This window comes from Dermacentor variabilis, chromosome 10 (assembly GCF_050947875.1).
Source record: "Dermacentor variabilis isolate Ectoservices chromosome 10, ASM5094787v1, whole genome shotgun sequence".
Taxonomy (NCBI): Eukaryota; Metazoa; Arthropoda; class Arachnida; order Ixodida; family Ixodidae; genus Dermacentor; species Dermacentor variabilis.
The window spans coordinates 25,803,914-25,817,873 of record NC_134577.1 but is presented as its reverse complement, the minus strand read 5'-3'; the positions used below and the strand labels follow the sequence as shown (position 1 = coordinate 25,817,873).

General features: G+C 50.0%; 1 protein-coding gene across 3 annotated transcripts in view; it reads right to left on the bottom strand.

Annotated features, from left to right (window-relative positions):
* The window catches only part of LOC142560192 (uncharacterized), a 174,794-nt gene that overhangs the window by 48,768 nt on the left and 112,066 nt on the right, over positions 1-13,960 (bottom strand). The window lies entirely within an intron of this gene.

Sequence of the window (13,960 nt, the reverse complement as noted above, 5' to 3'; positions counted from 1 at the left end):
TTTTATTGCCCGTCAAGTGCCCAGCTGGCTAACTATACTTCGAAACAAAGTTTCCTCGTTTACGGGTAAACAGCCTTATCTAATGAGAAAAAAAAAACCTTACTCGCAGGACGCTGTCGACAGCGTCACTGTTTGTAGCCGAAGACGCGAAAACGGAATACGCAAATGCGGCAGAAAGTTAATACACTCCCCAAGTCTCTGTGTTGCAACCGTATGCAAATGCTATGTATATGCAGCGACAGAATTTGGCTGCTGTCCAGCTTGGTAAAAACGTCGTCGTCGTCGCGGTGGCATAATGGCCAGTTGGCCTCTTAGTCACTCGCGCTGCGATGAGTAGGAGCACAAGCGTGAACGGCACTTTTTCATTGAGACGTACGTCGCCGGGCCGGATTAGAACCCAAAAGCCATCTGTCGCCAAGCTTCGCTGTCCTAGATTACACTCGCCGCGACCAAGACGCCGCCTAGCGGGCGCTCCTACAAGCGTCGCACACTTACCGAACCTGTCCGGCTAACAGGTTTCTTTTTTTTTCTCTTGTCTTTTTCTTCTTTTCCGTTGAAATAATGAGTATTTGTCCGTTCCCCCCGTAAGTAACGTTGATTACTTCCTCCATGCTTTTCTTGCTAACTGGTTAGGCTTAACGAAAAGAAGCCGTTGGCCGAATAGCTTTGGTCGTCCGGGAAACGGACGATCCGGTGTGGCCCGGCGATGTTTATTGCTATCAGAGGAGTAATTATTACGTATATAAATACACTAACACTAAGCTGCAATAACTTAGTGTTCCCATGGCTACAGCGAGTTAGGAAAGACCTTACTGCAAGAAGTTATGCTGTTTACGCATATGGTAATGAATTACGAAACAGGGCATATAATCGAGCGTGAACAGACGATCGAACGAAAAAAAGAGGGAGGGAACTGGCTCAGCCTTCTGCAATTTATCGCCTGCCTGCGCCTGATTTCTGTGAGCAGAGTCCACGCCCTATATCGACTAAGCGGGACCGATGAAAGCAGTGCATGAAGTAAACTTAATTTTTTTAAAACAACGTAGTGTCACATAGTGCAGCTGCCCACTGCCTAATTTAGACTTAACAGTCGCTGGCCGCCTACGGTTGGTCGTTAAAAACACGGACGTTGCAGTGTGGGTCAGTAAAGATAATCGTATTCCAATACGGTCTCATGTTTACAATTCACTGTTACACACCTATACGTTAACACTAGGCAAATGTAAATCCTTCGATGGCTACGAGGACATTGTTTAGAGTAACTATCGAGACCTATATATAGTTGAAGCAGACGAAATGAAGGTATACGTGTCGGTGTGCAGAAGTGGACGCGGAACAGACGAAGCATATCTATTTCTACCATCTGCAATCCGTCGTCTGTTCGTTCCCGATTTCGCTCTGTGTGGGACTTAAAACAACGCACGTCTACCAATTATCCTTGAGAGTTAGTGAAACAAAGTAAGTGCAATTTTTTTCTAAAAAGAACTGCTTCTCGCCATTTTTGGGCCGAAAAGGAAGCGAAGTGACCGCGTTGGAAGATCGCATTGGAAGACAACACCAAGAACGTGGTCGCCTCCTCTGACGCGCACCGAATTCTATATATCCACACCAGAGGTCACTGGCTGTGCCCCCTCTGCTGGGAACACGCCGAATCAGCGAGCGCACGCCTAGAATCCAAGATTCCCTAACTGCAGCATCAACGAAGCCCCGAAAACCCGTGCACGAAAGGCTCATAGACGCAACATACGTTTTATCGACCACTCGGTGGGTGGCTTTATCGCCTTCTTTTTTCTTTTTTTGGTACCAAAATAAGTATAACGATGGAGCGAATGGGATACCCACAGAATGGAACACCTGTTTCCTCGAAGCAGGAAAATAGTGTCGAGCTAAAAACAAGGAGACCCGTAGAACCATTTCCATTTCTCGTTTTCCTCTTGTTCTTGATCAGAACGATGGTAGAGGAGGTATTGAGCTTCCTTTGTTTCTTCCTCTACGTAGCCGGGCTTTCACCTACACTAGTGGTGGGCGATCGCCACTTCCAGTCTATAGCTTATAGGTAGCTAGCTGCGTCCGGATATAGGTACACCCTGCACAGCTGCGCCATCTTGTCGCTGGGAACAGGTACGGACAAAAGGCGATTCCGCAAATCGCCGCCGACAGTTTGTTTCGCGTAACGAGCGAAACACGGCAAAAAAAAAAATGAACAAGGACGAGTGTGGGCCATTTGGTTCCGTCGAGGCGCGATTTTCACAGACGTCGGTCGTTTAAAGCGGACGCGGCTCTGAAGATGCATCGCGCGCGTGGTCCGGAGTTCTGCGTGCGGGAAGATTAAGCTAACGACGGTCAGAGAGCTGCAGGTGGGGAGGACGCGTGCCCTTATCCAGCCGCGAGGAATGAGAGAATAAACTGCTGTTCCCAATGACGAGCCGTCGGTGGGAAGGCCACGAATGCGTCGTTGATGAATCGCGACCGCGAGCAAGAAAGCCTGCGTCAACGAATGACCGGATGTAAACGCCACATTAGCGGTACACTGGGGAACACGCGGTGCAGAGTGTGTGGGAAACGCAGAGGAGAAGTGGACAATTAGTGTTAGCGAGTTAACACTAATTAGTGTTAACTCTAACACTAACACAATTAGTGTTAACGAATTATTATTTAACGAATTGTGTTAGTTAACACTAACGCAATTAGTGTTACCGAATTAAGTTGATCAGAGGTACTGGTAAGGAGACAGTTGTGATAAGACAATTGATCAGAAAATCGTTGTAGACCGGTGTTGTGTCTGCTGTCTTTGGTGACGTGGTTCTTGCTACAGACGTCGTCAGCCAATCATTCTGGGCCCATTGTATCCGCTGCTCAACGACAGTTTATAAATGCAATAGAGAGGAACTGTTTCACTGTCATTATCGGCAAGAAACCAGTGAAACCGGTTGAAAGACAACCTTCTTTGGCCTGCTCGTGTTGTCCATTGATTGTTAATACAATTCCTGCACTGTGATACCATACCCGTCTAAGCTTCACATACTTGTAAGATAGGAGAACCGTTGTTCAGCCTGATGGCAGATGTCTATGGCAGGGGAACGGTTCACCAAGCGTCCATCAAATGACCGTCTTGGAGGAAGGCGACCGTCAGGCTCAAGGATCCCTCCCCGACTACTACGGTCAGTTTAGTAAATACTACGTGACGAACGCTTGTGAATTAAATTTCGCTTGGTTGCAGGAAGAGTGCTGTTGTTATTCGTACATCCTATCGCACAAAGCCTCGTCTCTCTCAATGCTGCGTCACTGCCAAGCCACACGAATGTGCCCCGTGTTTGCGCGTGTTAAAAACAAACGTCTAACACTCCGCACATAATTACTCGACCATGTACGCGTTAGGCGTGGTGCCAGCGCCTCCGTCAAAACTCCGTCGGTGATATCCATTCGAATGGATATCACCGACGTCCAAGGGCTCTCTGCATAATGGAAAGCAGACGATTCCAGTTATCAGGGGCCCCGTCGCGAGACTAGGACGCATGCTCCTATCACTTCCGCAGTTGGCTGTTCTCTTCTGGAGCAGATGATATAAATCATCACCACAGACAGACGGTACATTAGCGTACGGACATGTTTGCGAAGTCGCAGGCGCTTGCGACGCACTTCCGTCCATTGTGTCCCATCTTTCAAGGATGACCGCCATATGCTATAGCGCGGAATCTGATAAGTTGCAACGAGAGCTCCTGGACAGCATCGAATATGTGACCTTCCCTTCGTGTTTGGAAAATGCACAGACGGACGGTGGCACCGGTAAACATTAAAGAAGGGTGAAAATTTTTATTGGTCCCTATGACGATCTCGACGACCTCACGGGCGGCGCGTTGGATTAGGGCCCGGTGTACTTCGGGAGGCCGGACACTAAGGAGTACTATATACGCGTCAGTTTAGACTGGCATTCTTCCAAAACACTATCTTCGTTAACTTCGCAGCAAAATGTCGATTACTCCCATTTATAAAATGAAGGCGAAACAAAGTTTTTTTTGTTGTTGTTGCTGTATTGTTTTAATTTCGAGCCGAAACTTAGCGCCGGTATATGACAATGTGACGTCATCAGTTTGAATGTACTTTCTCGTGTTTGGGCCGTTGTGTCTCCGTAAAGCTCTCGAAGCTTGCTGAGTTTAGTGTTTGACTCCCTTAGAAAGCGATATTAATTCCATTTTTACCGATGAAAAGTTAACCTAGGCCTGAGCAGACGGCTTACAGATCCACGACGTCACGGTCAGCAGGTGCGGGTGCTCCAAGGCGGCATCGCCACCCGCACATTTCTTCTGGCTTACAAGTTACTGAGCCTCCTTTAGGCACACTATAACAGCAAACGTTTGGTTGCCGTGAAGGCGTAACATACTAAGACAGCTCAAGTTACCTTTTTTTCTTCAGTGTCCATGTAAAAGTTCTTAGAAGGACACCGGCCCTCCTGGGCAGTTGTAGAGCCACTAAACTGCAATACGAACTTAGGCGAAAAAAAAAAAGGTCACGGCAATACCTATGCCAGGACACATACCAGCCTGTTTTCTTTTTGTGGTTTTTTTTTTCTGCAACGGACCGAATAATCAACCGAGCCAAAGACAGTGGCTAGTCTAAAAGCATATGTAAATATCGCGCCTTCAGCTAAGCCTTAGACCACGCAAATTATATACGTGCTGCTGGTCCCGTTTGGCACAACAGTGTCGCTACCGGGGCTTCGCCTACTTACAGCCTGAAATGCGAACACGACGACAAGGAAATACCGCGGACGCGCGCGACAAGTCATAATGCTGCTGCAATGCGTCGACACAGAGGAGTTTGCGTGAGCTGGAGAATAGCGTGTACGCACGTCGCACGAGAAGACCGGTGCGCTTCATCAAGTCGCGATCTGCGCATGCTCACGGACAGGCGAAGCCCTTAATTGGCTGTGCGCGCGCAGAGTGGTTGCGTGCGCACCCCGCTGCAACTTTCGACCAAAAGGCGAGCGGCTGTCACTGACTCGGGAAGCCCTTGCTCAGTGGAACCACCGCAAGCGCAGAGCGACCACAGACGCGAATGCATTGGAATTCCAGGTAATAAGGCCGAGAAGTGTAGTGATACCACCAGTTAGCTAAGGTTGGTCAAGTATACACCAAGTTCGAAGCCCCCCCCCCCCCCCACCCTACTTCTTATTTTGATAGGTCTGGGACTGGACATGTGGACAGCGTCTAAGCGCGTCTGATGGTGAGCTCGATAAGGTGAGGACTAGAGTTTGCACTTGGTTAAACTGCAGATGACCGCACCGACCACCGAGATGAGGCCACTTCGTCAGTGGACGAGACCTGAATTATTGCTAGCTGAGCCAACAGAGACGGCACAGATCTCTGACGCGCGATTTGCCGTCTTATTATATTACAGGCAGCCGGCAAAATCGCGAAGCTCCCGTTAGAAACGTTATCGACTTCGATTCACACACACACACACACACACACACACACACACACACACACACACACACACACACACACACACACACACACACACACACACACACACGCACGCACGCACGCACGCACACGCACGCACACACACACACACACACACACACACACACACACACACACACACACACACACACACACACACACACACACACACACACACACACACACACACACCAGTAGCACCGTCTCCCAATCCTATCAGTCGTCGTGTGGATACTCTTTGCGCTACATGCAGTGTACAAGAATGCCATACTAGCTAGCCCTTCACAGTCTGCCATTTTGATTGTCATAATCCGGTACTACTTTAATTAGCTTGCGTGTCGCGCATTCTTCTGTGTTTCGCGTATGTGGTGTGCGTGTGACACGCAGTGTGCGTGTCATTCCGTTACTCATCACTCTCACGTGGGGCACAGCATGCTTCAAACCTCTCCAAGATTCACGCTAAGGAGCCTTTCACTCTCTCTGAAGAAAATGGAGTTCAACAGAACGGGGAAAAAAAGAAACAACCACGTTTACAAAAGTAATTGTAAGAAGTGCGCGGTACGTGATCGATGCCTTAGTGACTTAATTCTCACCACCCGGGCTGCCTTAACGCGGACAGAGAACGCGCACAAGATAACGAACCGAAATAAGTCCCGCTACATATACGTGACTTGCGCGTGACTTCGAGAGGCGGCCACTGCGGGACAATTAAAGGGTTCCGGACAGCTAACGGAAATAATACAGACAACGCGGGCCATGCCCGCAGAGAAAGTGCGGGAGCTTTACCAGGAAGTCAACGCAGCAATTAAGACAAGTATATATACACACTACGCACTTTTCGCGGCAAGCAGTGCACGCAATGAATTGGGAGGCATGGCACGTCTGCATAGGACGCGGGAAAAAAACAACAATGCATTGTTGGTGTTGATAACAATCGGTTCCACGCTCAGCCCCCGTGCGACGGTGCTTTCTTTTTTCTCGCGGTTTCCCGACTGTGCGAGACTTCCGGTGCGTCCCGCTGTATATTGTAGGAGTTGAGGAGGACGTCGGGATTAAAAACTGGAGGTTTATTTGCATTATTTACAGTGAGACGACCAAGAAATTAACAGTTATAGAGTCATTACGGGCCGGCAGCAACTCGGACGCTGCGGCCCGTGGCAAGAAGCTCGAAAGAGATCAATGAAGGAATGCTCTCTTGCAGCTCCCGGTCTCTGGCTTTTAAGCCCTTCGGTGTCTCGAAGTCACGTCACGTTCGGCCAATCGGCGAGCCCGCTCAGGTGACGCCATTTTCGGCCAATCGGCAAGCCCGCTCAGGTGTCGTCATTTTCGGCCAATGGTAGGCGCCCGTGCGATTGTGTCACACCCGGCGGAGAGGGTCGCTCCTTGGGCCCCAATTGTCCGAGGACTTACTTCTCTCTGCGGTATTGCCTTCCCGGCTTACAATGTGCCGTCACAATAGGCGGATGGGGGCGATGCTGCCAGGGTTTCACGGTGCATTACAGCCGTCTTTGCTTCGGGACCCACTTTACCTGGAACAGTGCCAGGCTCTCGCTTCACTTTCGGGAAGAGCCAAGCAGTGAATAGCTCCACCTGCGGTGCACGAAGTGGGGGACGCCAACTCGTTTGCACGTGCCGCGCCTCAGGAACGGGGTAGATGTGCTTCTGCGCTCCTTAATTAGCTGTGTCGCGATTCGATGTGGTCTGGTGAACTCGAAGTAGGCTCAGGAAAAGGTCCCGTATCTAACAATATACGTGTCACGGGCGAGCGCGGATCGAGAATAGTTATGGTGATTACGACACGGCTTCCGACATAGACTTAACCGTATATACTCCGAGTGAGAAGGCGAATGGGGAGGGGACAGGGACTGACACTGTTCTTTTTTTTCGGCATTCTGCATTCGGTAGCTCGTTGCGTGGTCGATCCTCAGTTTCCCCTTTCTTCATCTTCTTTTCTTTTTTTTTAAATTTAGATACATAGTGAAGTTGCCGTCATTACACTGGCGACGGCTGCGCTTGTTCACTCGGTCGTTAAATGGGATTTAGAAAAATAAAGGTGTACAAATCCTCGCAAGTGATCATACTCAAACAAAAGAATACGTATCGATAGTTGGGCAGTATAAAAGCGGACCTCCCGTCTCGACTCCTAGTATGTGTGAGGTACACCAAGTTTGTTTCAGACGTATGAACGAGGCCAAGCTGAACACACGCGAACACGACACTCCTATGTGCACATGTGTGGCGAGCATTCCTCTCATACATGCTACAGCCATCAAAAAGAAGCCTTGAAGTGCTTTCATTGCCTTGTGATGCACTTTTGATGGCCATGACCCTAACGCGTTCTTTTCTTCGAACAGGGATATACTGAAAGTAACCACAGGTTAGTATTACAGGTTCGTCGGGGGTTATTGCTCCCCGAATAATCATCGTCGTAACCAGAAATTTCATGTCCATTGCAGGACGAAGGCCTCTCTCTCCCAGCCATCTCGAGTTACCCATGTCTCGCGCCAGATGATTCCATCTTATGCCCGCAAACTTCTTTATTGCATCAAACTACCTTCGCTTCCCTTTTTTGGCACCCATACTGCAACTGTAATAGGCCGCCCGTTATCTGCCCCACGCACAACACGGTGTGTCCAACTTCCTTTCTTCCTCTTTAATCTCAACTATATATCTACACCGCTGTCTTCGTTTCTCTTCTCTGATCAAAATCTATTCGCAAATCTGTCACTGCGATCACCGGTGCCCTATCTTTAAATTTAAAGTATTTCGCACCAACCTATGCACAAACAAGCGATACACAGTCATCCACACTTTTCTCCAGAGCGCTGAATCAGGCCTTGGCACTCTTTGGCCACACCTGGCCACTGCGCCGATAAACATCCAATAACCCACCAAGTCAATCAATCAGCGCTGAATGAGTGCGTTGGGACGCAGAGAAATCGATATCTATGCGTCGCTGGCTCATTCGAGAGGCCGATGCCCGTGACCACTGTAGCCGAAGCCACAAGGACACCCGGGAACGTAGTATTCAGCCCGGTGTATCTTAAACCTATCAGCGGTTGTGTTATTCCTCCGCCTTAACTCTGCGACCCAGCGCCTCCTTCGCTGTAGCCAGAAGTGTGGACGACCGCTGGAGTATGGGTCTCAAGCCAAAGAGGCAGCCAAGACAGGGCTAAGACAGGGCCACTCGACGCGCGACAACGCGTTCGGTAGTCGGCGCAAACACTGCAGGGTAAGGAGCAGGCCGCAGCTTTTTCGACTCGGAGAGCAAAACAAATGCGCAGCGGAGAAGGCAGAGAAGAAATGCAAAAGTGTGGCGTTCCCTTTCAAACAATGGGGTGTCCAGGCCAGCGGAGCGGCGGGCCTGGCCGAAAAAGCGCCGCGCCGTAATACTGTACGAGCAGCGCCGCGTATAACGCCCGCCCTCCCAAGCGTGGCCCGCCGCGGTATTATTTATATATCTGTGCGCGTTTCTGTACGGTTCCCGCCGAGCTGCCGTGGCATTGTCTGGATGCCCGCAGCACCTCGTTACACCTTAGTTCGGTGCAGTCTTGAGAGGGAGAGAGAGCGGGCGGCTGTCGTCTGCCAACCAGGCTTGGTTCCCGATGCAGTCTTTGGGAGCCTTGTCTGGTTAACGTCCTTCCTATGTTCCTCTCTCTCTCTCTCTCTCTCTAGTCTCTCTCTTTCTCATATAACGGATTGTATGACGAAAGAATAGTGAACTGAAGCTCAACTGAATAGACTTTAGAGGGAGCTCTCTGACGCCGAGATGGCTCGGTTACCATGGGAACGATCGGTATATTATGCAGATTCGTGTTATCTTCGTGCTATAGTGGCACCGAACGTTCTGTCAGTGTAATTTCTCACGCTCCATTTTTCTAAATTTTCAAGCAGTGATATCCTTCTACGCGAACGAAGGTAACTAATTTCTGCGCCCGTTCACAGTCACAGCGAATTGTTTGACGTACAACTCATTATCTTGTTGAAAACTATCAATTTGCAAACTCACAAAGCCCTTTGAAGCCAGAAGGGCGAAGTTTAGGCGAATCCAAGCACTGGCCATCATTCCCATGCCTCGCTGAACCGCCATGTCACATACTTGCAGCTCTCCTATACACTAGCGTCATAGTTCCCTTGGCAATTCTTGTAAGAAAGCCCATGTGCCATGCGTTACGCGTGGGAAATGCTACGCTTTCTCCTTGTCACGTTCGATCCGTCTGGGCAACATTTGGTCGTCTGCAGCCTATGATACACAGCGCTCGTAGCTGCGAAGAAACGCGCTCTATGCAAACACGATAGACGATCGTGCTATGTACCCAAGCTTTCACAGCCGTACAGAGACTACCGCTCGCACTTCGCCTTGTAGCTGACGTTCCCGCTTACTTCGTCTCTCGTTATTATTATTATTACTTTATTTTTCATTGTTCTCGTGGCTTGCGCAAAAGGCAGTTCTGCAATACTGCCTTCCATATGGTCGACCGAAAAGGTTTTTTTTTTTTCTAGTTACGAAATTTTACTGTTGATTCCTCGACGCTCGGTACCTAGACCTAGATACATAGATACACCCCTAGCACCATCGCCATCTTCTAAAGCAGGCACCCGCTGGTAAAATTGCCCCCCCCCCCCCCCCCGTTTCAAAAGTGGCTTCCCGCACTACGCAAGCTAAGCGAGCAACCGCCGAGCATGCGCCCACTTGTCGAGGAAGTCTTAGGGCCTTGACAATGCTGCTTATTATACGGTCCACTTTAGAGAGATAGCGCAACCTCGAAACTAACGCGCACGCCGATTCGTCGAGGAAGCCGTGCAGTATAGTTTTCGACAGCGTTTGAAATCTGCCGCGAGATGGAGTATCCCAATGCCTAACAAATTTCGCCCAGAGTAGTCATCGGGAAGGGTACGGGAATGAAGTGCGTCCGCGTGTGAGACCACACGCGCCACGCCCCTGCGACGAGGCACACTGCACGCAACTATAACGCGGAACTGGGGCCGGGCCCCCATTTCCATGTCGCTCCTTACGAGCGCGTGGCGCCGTGAGGGAGTGGTGCAGGTGGCGGTGGTGGCATATAAGCGGTATACATACGCGTACGCTAATCTGGCCCACGCGCCTGAAATAATGTCCTACTCCGTCCACTACCCCCATCTCGCTCACTTTCTCGCTTTCCCTCTCTCGACACCAACTACAAATCCCTCTCGGCCTCCGCGCAGTCCGGCAACAATTACAGCAGCCGCCGTCTTTTCTCTTTCCTTCTTTCTTTTAAAGCGCACAAAAGCGAAACCGGAGTGTGCAGAAAGCGGAGCAGCAGCCAGAGACAAAAGAACTGCGCCGCGCAGCCGCCGCATTTCGACGCCTCGCTCAATGAGAGCGTCGAGTTGCAAAAGGCGGGGGAGCGGTCAAAGAGCCCAGGCGGAGTCCAGCTGAAACCGCGTGCACTGTACACACTCCAGTTTCGCCGTTCATCAAGCGTCCGTGCGCGTGTTCGCGTGCGTAGACGCCTACCTACCCCCCTGAAGCGGGATACGTTTCTCTGATTTTCTTGCTCGCTTCGCGGTTGACGAACGACCGAGAATGAAGCGGACCTACTTGGCGCGCGCGCGGAGCTTGTGGTCACTGCCGCTGCGCGGTCGTCAGCTTTTCCTGGTGCACGCTTTTGTGCGCGTCGATGCGTTTTGTCCACGTAGACCCCCTTGCGGCGCAGACATGGGAGAGAAAGCGGAGAACGTGCCGGATAATACAGTGGCCTCGGAGATCCGGCGGTGCGCGTCGTCGCGTTGACTTGGTCAGCGCCACGCGTTGCCGTTCGTCGTTGCCGTATTCGGTGTTCGACGCTACCGTCGCTGACGCCTCGTTCGCACAACAATGTCGGCACGTAGGAATTTGTTGCTCGCGAAATCGTTAACGTCGTGTCGAAGTAGGATAAAAGGTACGCGCACAGGAAGAAAATCTACACTTTTACAACAAATTTTCCGTTTTAATGACGGTGCTTCATGACGTTTTTGGTCGAGACTTGCGAGGGATGCCGACGCAACAATGAAAGCTCTGTTACAATGTTCAGGTGGCCAGAAACACGAGCGTCTCGCGCCGGACAGAGTAACCGTGATAACATTGGGGAGAACGACCATTGCCATAAGTGAAGCAGTGACGTCATCGTGGTCGCTATGCTCGGGAACTAGCAAAGCGATAAGCTGCGTCCGTGACGTCAAGTGAAGCCTATGTATGGCAATCAAGGGCAGCTTACGAGCGATGGGCCAGCATTGAGATTATAGGCAGTACAAAGGGCTGGACTTTCACATCGTCCTTTTGTCTTCAAACGCCTTTGAGTCATCGCAAATTGATCATGTTCAAGAACATGTTGCGCTATAATATGCGACGATTCGCAATGGTTACGCGTGTGGGCCGAGATTATTTGCCTTGTGTTTGGAAAACTATGTGCGCTTGGAAATTAGAGCAGAAAAACGGGGTCAATGCGGCATTTCTGGTAACGACAGCGCAGATGAAGCTGTCTGATCGGCCCCCGATGGTGTCCACAGTGCAGAACAGATGCAGCCACAAAAATTGGTGTACAAACTTGGCTGCATGCTAAATCAGCAACAATAAGTATTTAGTTTCTTCTACAGACCATTATCTTTTATTCTGGTGGCAAATTTGAAAACTTATGACATCGTAAATTTGACAGTTTCTGTGTTCACATTAAAAAAAAAAATTATTTTCAATTTCACCCGGACTTCCCCAGGTTACTTACATAAAAAAAAAATAATTATGGGGGTTTTACGCGCCGAAACCACGATCTGATTATGAGGCACACCGTAGTGGGGGACTCCGGAAATCTTGACCACCTGGGGTTCTTCAACGCGCACCCAAATCTAAGTACGCGGGTGTTTTCGCATTTCGGCCTCGTCGAAATGCGGCCGCCGTAGCCGGGATTCGACCCCACGACCTCGTGCTCAGCCGCCCAACACCACAGCCACTAAGCAACCACGGCCGGTGGATGCAGCCACCAGGCTTCGCGCTGTCCCCGTCACACAGTGTGGCAGGAAAAGCGCTCTCGGTCGTGCGCGACAAACTGGACGATCACTCCTTGACCGAGGACAGAGTCCTGCAAGACAATGGTCCGCACCGGTTTCGGTACTTTAAGCTTTAGACGGGTTACACGGATACTTAAGGACTTCAGGATTGTGTGATCTTTCCGTCTCTCTCTATTTTATATCATTTCTCTCCTATCACATTCTATTCCCTTCAGCCCTTTTCCCCGCACACAGTAGCCAGCCGGTACATACATTGGCTAACCTCCTTGTCTTACTTTCTCTTATTCCTCCTATTCCTTAGCCGTAACAAACAACATTGCAAGACCGTTTGAAGCTACAAGCAGAAAGATTCGACAAATCGATATACTATTATTCATATGATAGCCGAGCGATCGCAGCGCTAGAGTTCCCTGTAGTGGTTTTTGCACGAAAGCCTACGCCGGCGACGAATGCAAAAACGACGCACATTGTCTCTATGCATGCGGATATTTCATACGGCCAGAGACGGTGCCAAAACGATCCAGACCAGTGCGCATGCTCTAGAACTGCTGTGGCTCTCAGCTTCGCCTTATGTGATATGACATGAATATGACACGTATTCGGTCACACAAGCGCATGCCACAAAGGCAGAAGCTAGTCCTAGTGACTATAAGTGTTCCATTTGTACGGCAAAAGACAGAAACAACCGTCCCTTCCCGCACCGTCACTCTAGTAACATATTCTCTCCAGTTAAAGACAGCGATAAAACATGATGTGTTACCGATAACCGTAGTATTCTCAGCTCACCCTTCATGTAATTTCCCACTGGGATCTCCCAGTTAAGCATACCTGATGACGTGTTCGTACAGAACGCAGCTAATAATTCCCTGAAGAACGCTTTGGAACTTTTTTTCCTCCTCTTTTCTTTCTTCAACTGCAAATTAAATTATGGGGTTTTACGTGCCAAAACCACTTTATGATTATGAGGCACGCCGTAGTGGAGGATTCCGGAAATTTCGACTACCTGCGGTTCTAACGTGCACCTAAATCTAAGCACACGGGTGTTTTCGCATTTCGCCTCCATCGAAATGAGGCCGCCGTGGCCAGGATTCGATCCCGCGACCTCATGCTGAGCATCCCAACACCATTGCCGCTGAGCAACCACGGCGGGTTTTCTTCAACTGCAGTGGTGTAATAGCCACTTCACATCTTGACGCAGGTCCTGGCGCAGTCAAAATGTCCATTTGGCGCAGCAGCAAGCACTTTAGGCGCAGAGTCCAACGCACGTGTGCTTACCATATACCTTGCATGCATAGCATGAATGCATAAATACCACGAATAGGATTCCCAAAGATTTTGTGGACACACACACAAAAAAATGAAAGCGTCAGCGCCACTGCGCACGCGCGAGATGCAATTAAGGTCTCGCGTTTGCGTCGGCGACGCTACTTCACCGAAACAGCGCAGCGACCCAAACTCGTCGCGACAGTTTT